This window comes from Neofelis nebulosa, chromosome 15 (genome assembly GCF_028018385.1).
Source record: "Neofelis nebulosa isolate mNeoNeb1 chromosome 15, mNeoNeb1.pri, whole genome shotgun sequence".
NCBI lineage: Eukaryota > Metazoa > Chordata > Mammalia > Carnivora > Felidae > Neofelis > Neofelis nebulosa.
Window position 1 is genome coordinate 9,720,286 of NC_080796.1, and position 15,251 is coordinate 9,735,536.

The 15,251-nt window shown below is 46.5% G+C and overlaps 1 long non-coding RNA gene across 1 annotated transcript; it reads left to right on the plus strand.

The window, feature by feature from the left end:
• Positions 1-5,961: 5,961 nt before the first annotated feature.
• LOC131495639 (uncharacterized) lies at positions 5,962-8,413 on the plus strand. Its single transcript, XR_009254036.1, has 2 exons — positions 5,962-6,128; positions 6,960-8,413. It is a non-coding gene; the product is annotated as an uncharacterized LOC131495639 (long non-coding RNA).
• Positions 8,414-15,251: the final 6,838 nt, after the last annotated feature.

Sequence of the window (15,251 nt, forward strand, 5' to 3'; positions counted from 1 at the left end):
TGTAGAAGGGGTCCAGTGTGATTGACTCACCACAAGTGGCTAAAGGATCACCTTGAGAGGTGGCACCGTACTGGGGACTTAGAGTTGGCTTCTTTTGCTGGCAGGTTGGACATGTGGCAGTTCCAGTAGCTACACTGGCCTTGGTGAGTGACAGTCCATGTGCTTAGCTCATGCATAGCTTCCTCCATCCTTGCCACTATGGCTGCTCTGCTCATGTACCTGTTGTGCCATCACTGGTGTGGCCGATGATGGGCTGGCTGATATCTATCAGTTGTCATTCTTTCTACTTGGTTCTGGAGCCTCTTCCATGGTGGATGTTGTCTAATGGGCATTAAGAGTAGGATTCAAAACCCTTCATACTTTGGGCCACGTCCGTAGGTCCATCAACAACGCATCTTTCTACAAATGTCTTTACCCCCAATCTTCTCGTATTTCCACCCCCGTCTTCTTCTGAGCACTCTGTGAAACTGCTCGCCAGGAGTAGGCGATGATGTGCGCTGTCCAGAGATCTGCAAACTGCTAGGATTTCCTTTGCTGTCTTTCAGGGTCTCCCCCTGCAGGGCTGCAATTCAGCAGTAGTGCAGGTGGGGGTCTTGCATCCAAACTCCAGGTGTGAACGTGGCATGACCTTTTCCTTCCCTGTCAACCCTCCATGGTCCTTAAGTGTGAGCTGAGGGAGAAGAACCCATGTAACAGAGGTGAATTTGATCTCTCCTGCAGCTCTCTTTCTCTTGTAATTAAGTCCTGGGCCTCATCCTCCGCTTTTTCTGTGTTCCAGCTGTAGGATAAGAGTCTCTTTATAGGATGCCGAAGAAAGCTGGTTTTCTGATCCTTGATTAATCGTCCTCAGCCTTCCTTGTCTTTCTCCAATGCACCAATGTCCACAGCAGCAGCCATCCATGTCTATAGTTCTTATAATTACTACTTCCCCCGAACTTCCCAAAACTTGAGATATTGCCCCCACATTGCCTTCCACCAACGCTGAAGCCCAGTTCACCGCCACCAGAAGTTCTAACCGCACGGCTACAGCGTGCCAAGCACTACCTCTGCTCCACCTTCTACAGTGTTGGTGTCATGGCCTGTGACTGTGGGTAATCCAGCCCCAAATCCTTTTTAGAGTTGTCTTCTTCAGACCATTCATGGAACCAACTACCCTAGGTTGGAGTGCCCCAAGAAGCAGACTGGAAGCCGGGAATTAGCACACGTTAGATTTATAAAGGGGGGAGTGTCATCGGATCAACATGGAAAGGGGAGGAAGGAAGAAGGACTAAGACAGGGAGGAGATGAATTGCTTTGCAGATCACAGGAGGGCCTCGGCTGATCCCACCAGGGGCTCTGGGCGGGGATGTGGGCCACCCGGGTTAAGAGTTTGACTTGGGCAAGGTGGTTCCCTTTGGCTGATGGCAATTCACAGAAGATCATTGAAACAAGAGCAGTTAGCCATCAACACTCCTGACAGCTGGGTGAATGAGTGCCTCAGTCCTGAAGGGGCCTGTGGGCACCCCACCACAGTGTCACTGCATAAGGAGAAGTTTCTTTCTCGGGTGAAAAGATCTAATCAGCACATAACTTCCTCCATTATGAGGGAGGAGACTTAGCCCAGAGAAATTAGACCTAAAAATATCAGCAGCATTAATGCGACGGTAAGTGCAAAGGGTTTCATGCCATCCCAAGGCTGAAACAGCAGAAATACACTTTTCTCCCACCCCAAGATGTTCTTGTATTTTATATATTCTGTCTTCTAAATTTCCTGAAAACTTTCAGTGTTACCCATCTGTAAAGATGGGACTTACAGTCCGTCCAGGTGTTGAAACTGACCCTTTGGAAGTGTCTTTTCCAACAAAACAATCCTGGCAGAGGTGAGGATAGGCTGGTCTTTCTCAATTATTCTTCTCTGGATGAATGCTACTGCTCTCACACCTGTGTATCTTTGCAAACTCCTTCTTTTGCCAGAATGTCTTTTCTTACCCCCTTGTCTTCCTGCAGAATTCAAGACCCTCACCAACTATTCATACGTTCATAGGATTGCCAGATTTACTTTGTAAAAAATACAGGAGGGGCACCTGGGTGGCTCAGTCAGTTTAATATCTGAGTCTTGATTTCAGCTCAGGTCATGATCTCACAGTTCATGGGATCAAGCCCTGAGTCAGGCTCTGTGCTGACAGTGTGGAGCCTGCTTAGGATTCTCTCTCTCCCTCTCTCCTCCCCTGCTTGTACTCTCTCTCTCTCTCAAAATAAATAAATAAACTTAAAAAAATATAGGATATGCAAATACATTTAAATTTCCAATAAACAACAAAAAACTTTTTAGTGTAAGTATGTCCAAATATTCTATGGGATATACTTACACTAAACAATTAACTTGTTTACTTGAAATTCAAAAGTACTGGGCATCCTGTCTTTTATCCAGCAAACTTATTCATTCTGTAAGTATTTGTTGAACATCTATCGCATGCCAGAAAGTATTCTAAGCATTGGCAACAGAGCAGTGAACAAAATAACTCAAATTCCAGCTCTCAAAGAGTTTCTATTCTAGCGGAGGGAGTCAAGCCATAGACAGGTCCTCAAGTATATATACAATAATATCGTTACAGCATAAAAAAATGCCACAAAGAAGAATAAAGTGAGGACAGGGGAAAAGGGAGGGGTGGGGTTGCAGGTAAGATGGTGCTGTTTTATAAAGTTCTCCCTGGTTCCATGAGCCCTGAAAGAAGTAAGAAAGCAAGCCATGAAGCTTGGGGAGCATGCATTCCAGGCAGAGTGGACCCCAAATACAAGTCTTGGCGGTAGAGGTATGCTTGGCTTCTTTGAGTGCCAGCAAGGAGAGCAGTGTGGGGGAGGGGTCTGCCAGGAAACCAGGTCAAAGGGGCAGACCATTTTCAGCCTTTTGGCCATTGAGAGCTTTGGCATGTACTCTGGAGAGACGCAGCGGACATTTGACGGGATCTCACATTTCAGAGCAAATGTTCCATTAATAAATAAATATCTGTTAAATTGGGGCGCCTGGGTGGCTCAGTCGGTTAAGCCGCCAACTCTTGATTTCGGCGGGTCACGATCTCATGGTTTGTGGGTTTGAGCCCCGCACCGGGCTCTGCACTGACAGTATGGAGCCTGCGATAAGATCAGGGGCGGGGTGTATAGATGGAGAAGAGAGCTCTCAAGATTGAGCTCCGGGTCTCCAAGGGACTAGAAGTCGGGGAGACAAGTGGAAACAGAGAGTCCTCAGCCCAGGAGGAGGAGCTCCGAGAAAGAGTGTCCCAGAAACTCCAGCAGAAAAAGTGCTTCAAGAAAGAAGGTGTGATCATTGTCTCAGGGGCTTCTGGAAAGTTCGATGGGGCCTGGCCACTGAGTTTGGCAGCCTGGAATCACTGACCCTCCACAGGAGCTATTTCAATAAGACGGGAGCAGAGAACGGAAATGGTGCGTGAATGGACAGGTTGGCTTATGACAGGAACGCAGACAGTTCACCGGGAATCACAGAGGGGAGAGGAAGGGCGTGTGTGGGGAGGAGGGCAGGAAGGTGGCGAGAAGCGACGGCCTAAGCACGTGGGAGTCTTTGGCTGACTGCCGTTTCCAGAATCAGAAGCAGCGTGGGTGAAGGAGGGGGAGGATCAGTGGTTAGCTGGGGAGAGGGGAGGGAGGGGTGGGGCGTGGACTGTGCGAGTGCAGAAGGAGAGCCAGACAGCACTAGGACCGCTTGAGATTAGTGGTTCTGAGTTTAAGTTGGGTCCAGCAGCATGGTCGGACGTTTTCTTGGGTCACACTCAGTGGGCCAAGTGCCCACAAGGTGTAGGCAGAAAATCGGATATAGGCAGGGGTGGAATTTGGTAAGCAAATAGGCCAAAGCAGGAGGGAGGCAAAGGAATGTTTACAGTGATTGCCCAAGCAATCTAAATCGGGTTAGGAGGGAAGCGAGGACATCGGGGGTGAAGGACAGTGAACAGGTGGTAGGGCCAGTGGGTTGGAGGATCCAGGAGGGGTTGGAGGATGGCAGGCATCGGGCCCTGGAGACAGTGCCGGAAAAATAGGAAGTGGAGGTCAGAGGGTGACCCTTGAAAGTGAAAGTTGCAGAGGACCTGCAACATCCCGGGTGGCTTCTGGTGAATGCAGTGAGCACTGACATAGGGTAGAGCTCTCTGGAAGAAAGGCAGTCAAGGGCTGAGAGAGCACAGCTCTGGACGAGTGTCTACGTGTGTGAGGAAATCACCAGGAAGGATGGGTTACAGGCGCGGGGCGGATGAGTGTTCTGGTTTCCTATCGCTGGGGTAACAAATCACCACAAACCGGGCTGCTTAAAACAATACCATTGATGATCTTACGGTTACAGAGCTTAGAAGTCGAAAACCAGGGGCGCCTGGGTGGCTCAGTCGGTTAAGCATCTGACTTCGGCTCAGGTCATGATCTCATGGTGCACGGGTTTGAGCCCCATGTCCGGCTCTGTGCTGACAGCTCAGAGCCTGGAGCCTGCTTTGTGGATTCTGTCTCCCTTTCTCTCTGCCCCTCCCCTGCTCTGCTCGCACTCTCTCTGTCAAAAATAAATAAAACGTTAAAAAAAAAAAAAAAAAAAAAAAGAAGTCTAACATCAGACTCAGTAGTCCTCTAGCAAAGAGGTCAGCAGGGTGGGATTTTTTCTCAAGGGTCAAGGGCAGAACCTGAGTCTGCTTCTCCCACATTGGCTGCGGACTCAGACCTGCCTGCCTCTCTCCCATAAGGACCCGTGACTACACTGGGCCCTTCCAGATAATTCCACCGTCTTAAAATATTTAACTGAATCCCATCTGCAAAAGTCCCTCTTGCCCCTCACATATTTGCATGTACTAACGATGGACACAGACAGCTTCGGGGGGTCATTATCCAGCCTACCACACCAGGCATACATTTTTTCCTCTACGAAGACTTTCCCGATCCTGGCCTTTCCACCTACCCCGGGCTGGGTTGATAAGTATTCCTTTCGGGTCACCGTTGTACCTTCTTAGAACATTCCTGCATCAGAGGATACGCATTCTCTGAGTATTTACTGTGCTAAGTCCTGGGTTAGTTGCTGTTAATACAAACAGGACACAACATCTTAAAAGTTCTTACCCTAGGGATGCCTGGTGGCTCAGTCAGTTAAGCGTCCAACTTCAGCTCAGGTCGTGATCTCCTGGTTCGTGAGTTCAAGCCCCGCGTCGGGCTCTGCGCTGACAGCTCAGAGCCTGGAGCCTGCTTCAGATTCTATGTCCCCCTCTCTCTCTGCCCCTCCCCTGCTTGCACTCTGTCTCTCTCTCTCTCAGAAATAAATAATAAGCATTTAAAAAAAATTTTTTTTTAAAGAAAAGAAAATGCTGCTCATGTTCCAAACTAGTATATTCGATATTCCTTCAAAACTCCAGGCCTACTTCTTTACAACAAATTATAGGGTCAGAGTTTCCACAGTTAGACTTTATGTAAAGGACAAACATACTTCAGACATTGAAGGAGGACTGATCACAGTTCCTCTGTTTCAGCTCGAGGACAACAACAAAATGCAAAATAACTTGAAGCTATTGGCCACATTTATCAACCATTCATCCATCTCTGATGCCAGAGAAAAGCCATCCAAAGGCCAAATTCTACTGTTCTAAAAGAGATAGAAAACACTGGTGTTTCTATGGAGCACCAGCCGCCTCTAAAATCAGGATGGGTCTAGGTATCTATTCTAGAGAAATTCACGTGCACACCAGCCAAGGGACATGTCCAGGTACGTTCAGTAGAGTACTCTTGGTAAAGCAAAAACGAAAGAGATTGGATTCCATCCACCTTTGGGGATGGGTAGTGACTGGATGGGGCACGTTCTAATTCTTCATCTGGGGGCTGATGACACAAGTGTGTTTAGTTTTGGGAAATATATTAAACTCTGAGGATTTGTACACATTTCTCTCCTTTTTTTAATGTTTATATATTTGTGAGAAAGAGAGACAGACAGAGTGTGAGCGGGGAGGGGCAGAGAGAGAGGGAGACACAGAACCCGAAGCAGGCTCCAGGCTCCGAGCTGTCGGCACAGAGCCCGACGCAGGGCTCGAACTCGCAAACCGTGTGGTCATGACCTGAGCCGAAGTCAGACGCTTAACCGACTGAGCTACCCAGGTGCCCCTGTACACGTTTCTAATGTAAGTTATACTTCAATAGAAGGCTTTAAAAAATAAATAGGGGCGCCTGGGTGGCTCAGTCGGTTAAGCGTCCAACTGTGGCTCTCAGGTCATGATCTCATGGTTTGTGGGTTCGAGCCCCGCATCGGGCTCTGCGCCGACAGCTCGGAGCCTGGAGCCTGCTTCGGATTCTGTGTCTCCCTCTCTCTCTGCCCCTCCCCTGCTCGCACTCTGTCTCTCTCTCAAAAATAAATTTTTTTTAAAAATTAAAAAAAAAAAAAGAAAGAAACATACATGAATGAAAGTGTGATAAATAGGGGCACCTGGCTGGCTCAGTTGGAGCGTGCGACTCTTGATCTTGGGGTTGTGAGTTCGAGCCCTGTGTTGGGTGTAGAGCTTACTTTTAAAAAGTAAGTACAAATATTTAAAAAAGAAAGTGTAATGAGTTGTATGATGGAGGGAAGTACAGGGCACTGGGCAGACCTGAGGAGCCAGCCCTCACCCAGACCAGCTCAGGTGCGGCCAACACTGCTGTCACACTTGGCGATTCTGGGAGCATCTAATTGCCAGAAATGTTGGCTGAGAACCTCAGGTTTGCTGACCTCTCTTATTTATGGGTTAGCGTTTTAGTGAAGAGCAGTAATTGACCAGAATGAGTACAACAGAAGTCTGAATTTTAGGCCAAGGATGTGCTACTGTCATTCCGAGGTTGTTTAAAAAAGATAAATGGTCTCTAACGCCAGGGACAAAGAAAAGTAGGACAGGCTCGAGGAGAACCTGATAGAGAAGCGCTTCGCAAATAATTAGGGGCTAATTTTAGTCCATCAGCTTACCTATTTTTTCATTTTTCAGTAAAGCTGAGCTCCAGAGTTGTAAAATCTGACCCTGCAGAAGAGACTTGAAAATAACACTGACGATCCGACACTGAGGGTGGGGCCCTGAGGGCTTGTCCCGCGTGAAGAGCTACGGCTTTCCTCTTCCTTCTGTTTGTCATTTCTCCCATCGCCATTAGCCGACTTCTCTGGAACGTTTGCTCTTTGTAAAGTGGGCTCATAACAAACCAAGTCCCAGTCCTAGTAATGCTAAACACCACCAAGAGATGATTTCTTGTCTTTGCGTGGTATATTCCCTTTAACGTATCCTTGATCACAATGAATCGTTTTAATTAGGATACGGCTTTGCTGACTCACTTTGCTTAGGGTCTGACGTGGAAGCATTTTCTCCTGTGTAAGACTCTTTGGTCTTACGCCCCCTTGAGCCCATAGTCCCGACTCCTAAAGATTTTGACACGCTTTTGTCTCTGTTGAGACTAAGAGCAAATTTTGGCTTTAATAGACAATGTTTCTGAATTTTCAAAGTCAGGCTGCATTCTGTTCCTAATATTCAAGTTGATAGCCTTCCCCTCCCCGCAGATGGCGGCCCTCTCCAAATGTGGTGAATACTTTCGATATCTTTGTCTGAATTACTGATAAAGAACTAACCCCTGAGGATGTCCTCGAGTCGATAAGGAGTCACCGATAATCATTGTTTAGGAATTTTCAATTCGCTAATAGTAGTGTTACCAGTGTCCCAGCTTCTGGCTTAGGGGTGCATGTGACATAGGATCAACTGCCTTATTCACATCCACAGAAGCTACCTCCTTCCCCCACCCTCCACTCTCCGCCACCCACCACCATATATCCTGCCCCTTTAGCGTAAAAGGAAATAACATTGGTCTGGCATAATCCTCTTTTTACCAACCCCAGCCTTGGCATTCAAAATGTAAGGAAATAAGACCATCTTGCCTGCGTCATAGCAAGCCTCCCCGCAGCAAACCCAGCGCGGTTTCTTCTGAACGGCGTTCACTAATGGCACAGAGAGCCAGCCCCATCACCCAATGCCTGGAAACACGTACAGGGTGAGATATTTACCAGTAAAAGTGGCAGGAACGATTCAAGATCTGAGGTCAGCGGGGTCTGAGAATGACCCATCAGCCACCGTGGCGGCCCCCTGGCTCTGAACTGGCTACAGCGGAAGCCAAGCAAAGCTCCCAGTTTTTATCTAAAACAGAAATGCAGACAATGATCGGGCGAAGACAACGACCTACTCCGTAGCGAGAAGACACACGTTGGTCTGTGTTAAATTATACCTTGACCATGCGCAGGCAGGCCCCGAGGAGGCCCGATCATTCTACTCTGCTGTAACTTGTCCTGATAATTTACTTTGTGGCTCAAATCCCTGCCTTTTTCGTGGGACTCCCGTGGGAGTTATTTTCACTCACTGGAACCACCTCCTTTTCAAGAAATAAACCTCATTCTTCCTTCTCCGGTTCTGATTTGACCATAACATATGCAGGGGGTGCTCAGGGTCAACTATCTGCTCTTTGGGGTCCTTTTCAGTGTCAGAATCACCGTTTCGCTTGTAAGCAGGGAGCCTTTAGGAACTCGTGTGTGTGTGTGTGTGTGTGTGTGTGTGTGTCTGTGTGTGTCTGTGTGTGTGTGTTCAGCATTAGAAAATAAATCAAGTAGGGAATAATTTTCAGGATTTAGAAATTCCTTTCTCGTGGAATCTGGAGAATTGAAATTGCCGCGTTGAACGTGGCAGGTGATGGCGGGCCCTGGTCCTCCTCCTGGCTGAGAGAGCCGCAGAAGGGTCAGGGCTCTGTGTCCCCTGCTTACAGTTGTGACAGCCCACGGCCCCGTTGGTGCCTCCAGACCAATGCCAGAGGTCCCAGCCCTTAACCACTTCCTTTCCAATGACATGACACATGCCTGGGAACCAAAAGTCTCTAATCTAGAAGGTTCCCCAACTCCCAGGCCCTCTCCCCTCCCCCTTGTCCCCACAGACTGCTGCCCCCTTTTTCAGCTCCACCAGGTCATGGGCCTGATGGTCTCCCTGCTCTGCCTCACAGCCCTCAACTTGCCTCTGTGTCCTAACTTACCTTCCCTTGGCCCCGCCTTCTCCAGAACTCACCTCCGAAAGATAGAATCAGTGACACAGAATCTCACCTTCTCACCATCTTAGCTGCTATGGGATCTAAATCACTTCTGATGGCCACAGCCAATAATTGCCTCTCATGGAAGGGGATTTTTAGCACCAAGAAGAATGGCTAAATCCCACTGTGCCGGGATGTATTTATCCCTGTGTTCTTGTATGCATCCTGATCCTTGTTCATTCAGACATACGTGTCCCCGTGTGTGCAATCACTTATTTATATACTTTTAAAGTTTATTTTATTTTGAGAGAGAGAGAGCAAGAGCGAGAGAGAGCATGTGAACAGGGGAGGGGCAGAGAGAGAGGGAGAGAAGAGGCTCTGCACTGTCAGCCCAGAGCCCGACTGGGGACTTGGGACCCGGGACTCAGATTGTGACCTGAGCCCAAATCAAGAGTCAGATGCTTAACCGACCGAGCCACCCAGGCGCCCCCGTAATCACTTATTTAGAAAGCGTTTGTTAAACATCTGCCATGTGCCAGGCGAGGGAGAAATAAACATTTTAATATTGCTATCCTCAAGAAGCTCACAGTCTAGCAGTGGCAACAGACACATCAAGACGATCATGGCTATAAAAGAATAAGGAAATAGCAGTGATATTGAAATGCAAAGGGTATTTGGGGACCTCTGAGACAAGGTATCTCATGCAGCTAGGATGGGGTCAGGAAAGACTTTTGGACAGGGCTGGGGTAAGACCCGATCTATTGCTTGCCGTAAGGCAAATCTAGAATTAAGGCAGCAAGTGAAATCAAATTACGTCTCAGAAAATCAAATTACAGGTCCATAAAGGTTCTGCCAACATATGGATCCAATCTTCAGTAGGCAGCGTCTTGCTGTGAGGCACAATTAGATGGTATAAAGATGTTGGTTGTTGCAGTCTTTGGTCCACTTACTCTGCCCCTGGCTCGTTAACTATTTTCATAACAGATCTTCAGAGGGTCCAGGATGCAGGAGACCCAGCTCTTTGTAAAAGACGACCTCCGAAGTCAGAGAAGTTGAGCACAGACTCACGGAAGGTGTGCATTTGACTCTGTCGACAGTTGCATCCAGAAGCCTTCATATCTAAAAATGCCTGAAAAAAAGAAACATTAGCTATCTGTCCGTATACAAGCCACAGTGACGGTTTAGTGCTGCTGCTTCCCATGAACGGAGAAGGAAAAAAACGGCTTCCAGTCAAAATGAGATCAACTCATCTGACCCCCTCCCCCACACACACACAAAAATCCAATTAATTTACAATAAGACAATTAAGGCAATTCCCGTGGAATGAGCTTGTTTGGGCTTGTCACTAATCCTGGATAAGGCTTGGAGGCCAGGCTGGTTTTAGACAGTGATCCAAACATTTACATGCTCGTTTGGAGTTTGGATCTCTTCGATTCGTAAGAAAGGTTCCCTTTACTTTCCTGGTGAAACGTTCTTCTGGCATTTGCCTAATTTTTGTCATTGCCAAGCCTCCAAAAGGCAGGAAGGTATCTAATGTTTTGCAGCCCCTGTGTGTAACTCTTAAGAAAAAAGAGCAAATTTAATAAACGCTTATGAGTACAGGTAAAATCCCAAATTTGGGGGCTCCTCGGGGGGCTCAGTGGGTTAAGCCCCCGATTTCGGCTCAGGTCATGATCTCGTGGTTGGTGGGTTCCAGCGCCACATAGGGCTCTGGGCTGACAGCTCGGAACCTGGAGCCTGCTTGGGATTCTGTGTCTCCCTCTCCCTCTGCCCCTCCCACCTCATGTCCTGTCGCTCCTCTCTGTCTCTCAGAATAAACAAACATTCAAAAAATAAATAAATAAAATAAAATACAATCCCAAATTTGGAGAGAGGGTGAGTGGCTAGGAGGAAATAATCTAATCTCTGCTTGCATAGGGCAGTGAATCGGGTACCCCTGGACCAGCTCCAACCATCTCAACCCAGAACATAAGGGCAAGCACTAATCCCTGTTCAGAATGTCAATATTTCAAACTACATTTATTTGCTGGGTAAGGTCTCTGTTTATGTTTCCCTGTGTTTGCAGCTCTGTTTGTCTGCCCTTCGACATGTTTGTCCACCCTGACCAACAGCTTAGATAGAGTGGGAATGATGCCTATTTTAGTGGTATTGTGGCACTCGAGAGAGTCCTTAAAGACGCTCTTCTGAACAGAGCTCCCGGGAGACCCTAATGAGTGGCACCATCCTAAATGGGGCGAAATACCCAAAGAACAGTGTTCTCTTTGGAAGAAGAATACTGAATGACATCACTGGGGTTTGTTCAAAGCACGACGCCATCATGTAGAATACATTCCTCGGTGCTTTGCACTCCTCCACGTCCCAGTGCCTGTGTCCCCAGAGGGCCGTGTCCGGAGACATAGACACGGAAGAGCCACTATTTTGTTTCTTCCTCTGAGACCTGGCTGCGCTACGCACGTATGAGTGACCAGCATAGGAATGGGGTGGGCATCAGGGAAATCTCCCGTTTTCTCAGGCATGGGCCCCCTCGCTGTAAACCAATACTAGAAAGATGGACTCGGAGGGGCGCCTGGGTGGCTCAGTTGGTCAAGTGTTTGACTTCGGCTCAGGTCATGATCTCGCGGTTCGTGGGTTCAAGCCCCGCGTCGGGCTCTGTGCTGACAGCTCAGAGACTGGAGCCTGCTTCAGATTCTGTGTCTCCCTTCCCTCTGCCTCTCCCCAGCACATGCTCTGTCTCTCAAAAGCAAATAAACATTAGAAGGGAAGAAAGGAAGGAAGGAAGAAAGAAAGATGGAATCATAGAGCTAGAGGCCCTGGGGTAGAGCCTGGAATTTATATATTTAACAAGAACCCCCAGGTTAAGTCCCAGAATCATCGATTCCTATCCAGCCACTTAGTTTTACAGATATCAATGATGAGACTGAACCAAGAACACGACAATGACCTGGCCAGGGTCATGCAGCCAATCTGTGCTGGAGCCTCGGCTGGGGCACAAGGACCCACTTTTTTTGCTTCATCCCAGACGATGCTATGTCAACACTGTAATGAGCTAGTCTCCTGGAAATGACGCTTGTTGATAAGCAAGCTGGTCACCTGATCTTCAGGAAGGCAGCATTGGCACATGTCATCTGCTGTGGTTTATTCCCACATGAGTTGCTGCATAAGACAAAATACCTCCCTGGATAGCATCTGCTTCTAGGCTGTGCATAATTAAAGGTAATAAAATCCAGTCCCCCAAGTGCAGCGGGATTTGCAGGGAGAAAAAGCAGGAAAGGGAGTGAAGAAACAACTCGATGAATGCTAACAACCAAAATACCTTAACTTATTTCAATGTCTGCATTATAATTCTTATTCTAACAAACTCTTTTTTTTTTTTAAGTGGGAGACGTTGTGTAAACTTTCAAAGGCAGTTTTTCTCCCGACAACATTCTCAAACTCTTTGAAGAAGGCGACTGCTCGTTTGTTATTGAAGATCTCTGTAATAGAACACAAATTTCAAAACGTGATTTTAGGGGTGCCCAGGGAGCTCAGTCGGGTAAGCATTCGACTCTTGACTTTGGCTCAGGTCATGATCTCATGGTTCATGAGATCGAGCCCCACATTGGGCTCTGTGCTGGCAGTGCAGAGCCTGCTTGGGATTCTGTCTCCCTCTCTCTCTGTCCCTCCTCTGCTTGCTCTCAATCTCTCTCTCAAAATAAATAAAAATAGACTTCAAAAAAAAAACCCAGGATTTTATTTTATTTATTTTATTTTTTTTAATGTTTATTTTTTAAGAAAAGAGACAGAGAGAGAGAGAGAGAGAGAGAGCATGAGCAGGAGAGGGGAAGGCAGAGAGGGAGACTCAGAATCCAAAACAGCTCCAGGCTCCAAGTTGTTGACAGAGCCCCAACCCATGAGATCATAACCTGAGCCAGAGTCGGACGCCTAACCAACCGAGGCGCTGTATCATTCCCCCTATATGTTCACATAATATTCCACTGTACAGATATTACCACAATCGTTTATTCATTCATCAGCTGATAACCACTTGAGTTGTTTTACAGTTTGACTCTGATAAAAAAGGCTAGTTTAAATATTCGTGTATAGGTTTTTGTGTGAAAGCGCACTTCCCTTTCTCTTGGGTATATACCGAGGAGTGGAACTGCTGGGTTATATGTGACCTTTTGAGAACTGCGAAACCATTTTCCAAAGTGGCTACACTATTTTACCTCCCACCAACAATATATGAGGGTTCCAATTTCTCTGTACCATCACAGACACTTGCCATTGTCCTTGTTTTTGATTAGAGCCATCCTGGGCATTTTTTTTTTTCATGTGCATCGGCCATTTGTGTATCTTCTTTGGAGAAACATCTATTCAAGTCATTTGCCCGTTTTCAAATTGCATTATTTGTCTCTTTCTTGTTGAGTTCTAAGAGTTCTTTATGTATTCTGGAAATAAGTTTCTTATCAGATATATGATTTACAAAATTTTTCTCCCATTCAATGGGTTAGCTTTCTACTTTCCTGGTGATGTCCTTTGAAGCACAAAAGTTTTTAATTTTGATAAAGTAGAATTTATATTTGTTTCTTTTGTCGCTTATGTGTTTGTGTCATAGCTAAGAAACTACCAGCTAATCCATGCCCATAAAGATTTCCCACTTTATTCTTCCTTTTTTCTCAATTTTTTAGTGTTTATTTATTTTTGAGAGAGAGAGAGAGAGAGAGAGTAAGCACGAGTGGGGGAAGGGTGGAGAGGGAGACACAGAATCTGAAGCAGGCTCCAGACTCTGAGCTGGCAACACAGAACCCAACACGGGGCTCGCACTCATGAACCACAAGATGATGACCGGGGCGGAAGTTGGACGCTTAACCTGAGCCACCCAGGCGCCCAGATTGACCACTTTCTTCTAAAAGCTGTATAGTGTTAGATCCATTTTGATATGATCCATTCTGTGGATGATTTGAGATAGGGGTCCAACTCTTTCTCTTGTACGTGAATGTCCAGTTGTCCCAGCACCATTTGTTGAAAAGACAGTCTTCGTACTCTTGGGAAATCAACTGACCATAGATGTAAGGGTTTATATATGGACCCTCAGTTTTATACATCAAGCTATCTGTCTATTCTTATGCTAATACTAATTGAAACTTTAATTATAAATCAAAAGATATTGTCCCTGTCAAAAATTAAGCTGGAGGCAATAAAATGTTGGAGCTCAGAAGGGTCCCTCAAACTATACTATGCACAAGGTCCCGAGAGAAATTTTGCCCCGAGGGAAGGCAGACGGCTTCAAGTGCTGAAAATCTCTTCTTGGACACCGTTTACATGAGGGAATCAAGCATGAGTCATCATTCTTTGGAATTGGCTGTGTTGTCCCTGCTCCACAGACTTCCTCCTTCCAGAGCTCCACTGAAAATTTCTATTCTTCTTTTGCTTCAGAACAAGCCCCGCTTGGTCCTAACTTTATTCTTTCCCTTATGCCAAGGTTCATAGTTTGAGTTTCCCTGTATATAAGATAAAGTCTTCAGTAATCTGTAATTCATTTAAAAAAAAATTTTGTTAATGTTTATTTATTTCTGAGAGAGAGAGAGACAGAGCATGAGTGGGGGAGGGCCAGAGAGAGAGGGAGACACAGAATCCGAAGCAGGCTCCAGGCTCTGAGCTGTCAGTACAGAGTGCAACATGGGGCTTGAACTGATGAACTGTGAGATCATGACCTGAGCTGAAGTCAGGAGCTTAACCGACTGAGCCACCCAAGCGCCCCTCATTTTTTTTTTTTCAACCTAGGAGCAAATGTTCTGTGCCAGATGTTGTTCTTGACCCAAGAAATAGAGTAGTAAACAAAACAGAATACCCCTCCCTTGCCTTTAAAGAACTTAATTTTTAGGGGCATAAAAAAGCAAGAAAACAAATGTACGAAGCATACTTCAAATAAATAAATCAGACAAATAGATGAAGTAACTCCAGATAGTGATAAATGCTCTGAAGAAAGTAAAGAGAGAGAACAGAATCTCAAGTAAAGAAGGGGCCCTATTTTACACAGGCTGGTGGAAGGGAGCCTCTCCAAGGAGGTGGTGTGTGAGCAGAGTCCTAAGGGTTGAGAAGTGAGCCACATCAAGATCTCAAAGAATGAAAGAGGACGCCAACTACCTCCATTTTGACCTCAGTCTGTACCTTCTAATTGATTAAATTCTTCTTCCCAGCTTATCTCTTAACTCAGGCAAAAGACCCTGCAGGCAAAGCACCCCTTGATG